The sequence below is a fragment of the Macaca nemestrina genome, chromosome X (assembly GCF_043159975.1).
Source record: "Macaca nemestrina isolate mMacNem1 chromosome X, mMacNem.hap1, whole genome shotgun sequence".
NCBI lineage: Eukaryota > Metazoa > Chordata > Mammalia > Primates > Cercopithecidae > Macaca > Macaca nemestrina.
The window spans coordinates 133,747,307-133,753,414 of NC_092145.1; positions in this window are offsets into that span (position 1 = coordinate 133,747,307).

Here is a 6,108-nt window from a genome sequence, read left to right on the forward strand (position 1 = left end):
TAATCCCAGCAATTTGGGAGGCTAAGGCAGGTGAATCACTTGCACCCAGGAGTTCGAGACCAGTATGGGCAACATAGCGAGATCCTGTCTCCACTAAAAAATACAAAAATTAGCTGGGCATGGTGGTATGCACCTGTAGTCCCAGCTACCTGGGAGGTTGAGGCGGGAGAATTCCTTGAGCCCAGGAGGCAGAGGTTGCAGTGAGCCCAGATCACACCACTGTACTCCAGCCTGGGCAACAGAGCAAGACTCTGTCTCAAAAAAAAAAAAAAAAAAAAAAGGTATTTACTAAAAAGAAAGGACACATTTGAAATATTAAATGACAAAAGATACTGCTTAAGTGTTGCAGATGAATTTTTTAGAGATATTTCCGTGGTAACATTCGTGGTAACCATAAAATACTTACCACCAGGGAAAGTACTACTTCAGGCAGGTTGGAAGAGTAGAGAAGTAAACAGCAGACTCGTTCCCAGCTGAGAGAAGGTGAAAAGGGAAAGAACCAATAGCTCTTTGCTAAGAGTCAAGGATGTCCCTAAATGTCTTAAAACTATTATATAACATACCTAGAGTAGATGTTAATTTATTACTGTGAGCCTTGCTAAGTACTTCAGCACTCAGTGCTAATAGGATGAAAAACATTGATGTCACCAACATATTGCTCTTTGTGTTGAAAATGTTAGCTGATGACTCTACTCATTTGGTAAGGGAGAAGAATTTAGCATGTATCTAGGTCCAGTAGTTTGAATGGATGACAGCAATAAATAAATCCAGATCAAATGCCTGGAGACTTCAACAGAGACGAAAGTACCCACAAATAGAGTTCTTAGACTTCATCTTATTAGACTATGATTTCCAGAATTTAGAGAATATAATTGATGACATGCTTACTTGACTTTCTATGCATAAGCTTATTTCACTAAAGACCATAAAGTATCCACCATTGTGTCATTCTGGGTAAAATACCATTCACTATATAGCTTTAGTGGTAGAAATCAATATGATCAAGGGTTAGATTGTGAGAGTTGTTTTCTGTGGGAAGCACACAGACCTCTAGAATGTAGAAAGGCAGATTTGCTTCTTATCACCCACAAGTAAGTATTCTCATTAGAAAATATTAACCAACTTTCACTAGTTATTTTATGCTATTGCCACTAAACAGAGGAAAGTTTTCAGACAATGGGTTGAATTATTACTACATCCCTAAAATCCTATGAGGATTTTCACCATTGTTAGTCACAGTTCCCTAGAGAGACAGAACCAACAAGATATCTGTCTGTCTGTCTATCTATCTATCTATCCATCTATCTATTTAAATACAGATATAAGAGGGGATTTATTAGGGGAATTGTCTCATGTAATTATGGAAGCTTAGAAGTCCCATGACAGGCCATCCACATGTTGGTAACATGGCTCAAGTCCAAAAGCCTCATAACCAGGGAAGCCAATGGTATAATTCTTAGTCCAAGGTCAGAGCCTGATAACCTGGGGGCCTCTAGAGTAAACTTTGGAGTCTCAAATCTGGAGATCCTGGAGTTCTGATGTCCAAGGGCAAAAGAAGGAAAGCGTGCCAGCTCCAGGAGAGAGAGAGAGAGAGAGAAACCAATTTGCCTTTTCCTCTGTTTTTGTTCTATCTGGGTCCCCAGCTGATTGGATGGCACCTAGCCACATTGAAGGCAGATCTTCCCCACTTAGTCCACTTGTACTCACATGCCAATCTCCTCTAGAAACAAGCTCAAAGACGCATTCAAAATTAAAGCTTTATCAATTCTCTAGATATTTCTTAATCCAGTCAACTTGACACCTAAAATTAACCATCACAATTGTTTTTTCCTTATTTCATAATCTTTGGCTAGAAACTAGGTTGCCTATTAATTTCCTCTTAGGTATATCAAAGAAACTCATTCCGTATGCAGCTAAACTTATATACATGTCGAGGCAGTAAACTGTCTAGCCATATGCCACTCAGTGGCAGAATAGAGATTCTGAAACATGGCAGAGTCTTTCAATAGCACAACAGCTCTGAAGATTCTTTGTAGGAGCATAATAAACAATACTTAAAATCAACCTTCTGTTTAAAGGGTGGGAGAGAAGAAATATGACATACCTGTATACTAAAAGTGAGGTGAATGTGGGTTAGGGGAATTTAAGATGATTCAGAAAACCACTTTATTGTTCATATGGTAATTCAATGGGAGAATCAGCCTCCCCCATTTTCTAATGCAGAGGGAGCCTGTCCAAACAAAGTGTAGAAATAGCCCTTCAAGCTGAAATACTAGATTCCTCACTGTAAAATCGCAGGACACTAAAAGGAAATGTCAAGCAGTGAATCACAGTAGGGAAGTGGGGACTACAATATACTGTAGCCCCAGTGCCTCAAATTTGCTATTAAATAAAGTTACGGATCACTTTCTACTATATCAGTTGGAATTCAAGTGTAATCATACCATATAGTAAAATATTCGGATTCTTTATGAGAAGGTTCACTTGGGAAAGGAGTTCTAATTTGTCCTGGAATGTCTTCCTGGAATAATAGTAATAAATATTTTGATGTAAGTGTCAGAGCTTTCCTCAGAAGTGGGTCTAGAATTGAATCTTTTGTTCTCTTTATTGCTCATCACTAAACGACCTTTTCCAATCTGAGTATATATTAATCTTTCATCATATAACAGAACTCTTGTCTACATTTTTAGTATTTTTTCTTCCTTCTGAGCTTTGTTATTTCGGTAGAAAATTTCATTGGATGGGTTCTGGTGTGTCTAGTTTTATCCTGTCACTTAACATTTTTCTCATATTTCTCACTCCTTTCTTATTTTCTCCTGAATTTTGAAATATCCCCCAGCTCATAAATTATGTTCTCTGAAATCATCCTTTCTACAAACTAGCCTGTAATTTTGCTTTTTAACTTGAGAAATCTTGATTTAAACTTAATTACATTTAATAATTTTATCTTCAATATCTGCTTGTATTATTCTGAAAATATGCATTATATTTATTTTAAATCTGTTATGTTTTCTGTTTTAACTATCTCGAATTGTGAGTTTGTTCTTCTTTTTGATGAATTTGGCACTTCTCTTCCATGCAACTGGTTTTCCTCAAATGCACGGTAATACTTGGTTTTCTCTTCATATTGTAGATGAGATTCTAGATTTCACAATATTTATAGCTTGCAAATGTTTCTTCAGTACAAGTGAAAATATTAATCTGGCATTGTTTAAAGATTCTGAGTACAGAAGCCCTAATTCTGGAAGATTCATGGTAGAAGAAACTATGTCTAAGCAGTTTATTCCAAATGTTGTAATTTACCTTACCTGTAAGTTACCAAAACATTTCCTATGTATCCTGCCTTTATGGCCACTATGTCAATACCTAGGATCACAAAGCCCTAACTGAGAAAACTGTATTCTACCAAGAACATTGAGAGCAGGGCCTTTGCAAATGTTATGGATGCATTATATGCCATGGAATATTTGCCATGAAATTGGATCTAATTTAGAATTGTCACTTACAATTTAAAATTGTAAATCACTTTATCATTAAATTAATTAATTATGTTTTGTCTATGGAACTATGGTAAGAAGGGGCATGCGATGCATTTTTTGATATAATGGTGAATACAAAAGATGAGGTTCCTACTCTTTCTTGGTTGATAGTCTGGTAGAAGATCACAAAATACATTACAAAATAATGCAATTACTGCTACAATTGAGGTAGCACTGATGCAGAACACAGCAGGTGTGGTAAATTCAGTCTGAGCATGCAAAGGAAGACTTCCTGGGAGTAGTCAAATCTAAGGTGCAATCTGAAAGATAACTAGAAATTATCCAAATGAAGTTGAGAGAAAAATTATTCCAGGTGTAAAGAATAGCACCTATAATGGCACGGAAGCAAGATAAAATATGGCACCTTCAAAGTACTGTAAAAGATTGAGTATGGTTCAGAGCATGGTATACAATGTACAAAGTGGAAAGGGATGACAATAGAGAGGGTGGGTTAATAGCCTGGAGGACCAAGTATGCCATGTTAAAGGATTTGGCCTTGATTTTAGATATATAGTTTTAAAGTTTTAAGAAAGGGGCTAATGTGGTCAGATTTTCAATTTAGAAAGCTGAGTCTGGTTACATTGTAAAAAACAGAATGTTGGGAGGAAAACTGGAGGCAGGGATAGCGATCAAGTGTTTCACAGTGCTTAGGTATGTGATATCAGTGGCCTTGGTCACTGATCAGGGATCAGATATCCTTGGCCTTGGAATTTAATAAGAACAATAAAACTTCATTATTGTTGGGCTGTGAGAGATTGGTAAAAAGATCAAGACAAACACACAGGTTTGTGGCATTGGTAAGTTGGTGGAAGTTGATTCTATCTCTTAGAATTCGAAGTATAGAAAAAAGAGCTCTCATCCTCAGATTATTTTGGGGCAGTGAAGATGACTTTAGTTTAGAATATGTTATGTTGAATTTGCCATAAGATATCTATGTATATATCTCCAGTTGGCAACTGATCTATATTAGAATCCTGGAAGAAAATAGAAAACACCTACTTAATGAATAATTAAGAAGATTTTATTGTAGGACTGCTATAAAATATAGGTAGTGCTTAAGGAAAACCAAAAGATTGATGAAACACTTGACGCTAGCAACAGATGGAAGCCTTTACTTAGGCCTAAGGTAGAAAGGCGAATGAGCAGTAACCAAGATTTGAGAAGACATATAGCTATAGAAGAGCATCACAGGAAAAAAGACACTGCCTTCAGTAAATGAAAAAAACACAGTCAAGTTGTATTTTGTCAGGAAGAGAGTCAGTGGAATACATACCCTGACCCCTTTCTTTCCTTTTGCCCTTCCATTTTAAAGAATTTTCACTTGAAGTAACCCAATTAAAAGAAAAGGGCAAGAGAATGCAGTCCATTAGAGGCTAGCTTCTTTAGTCACAAATCAGAGTAAAGTAGTAGACGGCGGAATAGATAAATGAAGGGGGAATATGCAATACAAGATTTGAATCTATTGTCTGAATTAAGAGACAGGATATTTGGGAGTTATCAGCTACATAGATGATAATTTCATTGTGTGTGGTTGGTGAGCTCATTTAGGGAAGTCTTATAGTGAAAACAGAATAAAACTCATATTAGATCTCTAAGTCAGGGATCAACAAACTTTTTCTGTAAAGGGTCAGATAGAAAATATTATAGGCTTTGCAGACTATATGGTCTCTGTTACAACTACTCAACCCAAGTATTGTGGCATGAAAGCAACCATAGGCAGTATGTGAATGATCAGTTATGGCTATGTTCTAATAAAAGCTTAGTTCCAAAAAAAGGCAGAGGTCTGGATTTGGCCTGCAGGCCATGTTTGCTGACCACTGGTCTAAAGGAAACCACAGTTTAAGGGATGAGCAGAATAGAAGGAATTATTGAAGAACACCAAGAAGAATGTGATAGAGTTGTTAGAGTAAAACCAGGAAGATCAAGTGTTATAAAATCAAGGGAGTGTTTAAAGGACAAGGGAATGTCTCATTATATTGTGGGAAACAGGGAATGTCAGGAAAAAAAACTAAGAAATTTATATGGATTTAAGGGTAGCAAGATGATTGGTAATATCATTTTCAGTGGCATTCCAGAAGTTAGATTTCACTGAGTTGAAAAAATGAAGTGAAAGCAAAATCACTGAGTGTAGCTGTCTTTTAAATTGTTTGGTTGTAAAGGAAAGAGAAAAGGTGTTAATAATTAAAGGTGATGATAGGGCTGAAAACTATATTTTAAGATAAAACAGAATAAAAGATATTTAAATGTGAATAGGAAGAAACTAATATAAAGGCAATAGTAGAAAACACATGATATACATGAAAAAGAAGGGAAAATTGACAAAGGATAAATGCAGGAAAGAATGGGCCAAGATGGAAATTCAGTTTTTGAGAGGAAAGGAGTATCTTTTTTGCTATAATCACAGAAAAGGAGATTACAGTGGGATTTGAGGCTTTTATCTATTTTCTATTCCTATATCACAAATAACTCCCCTATATTGTCAAGGATTCATTAATTACACTTCTATAGTTTGGCAGGGCTCACTTGGTTAGTTCTTGTATATTGGCTGAGATCATTCATGTGGTAGCAA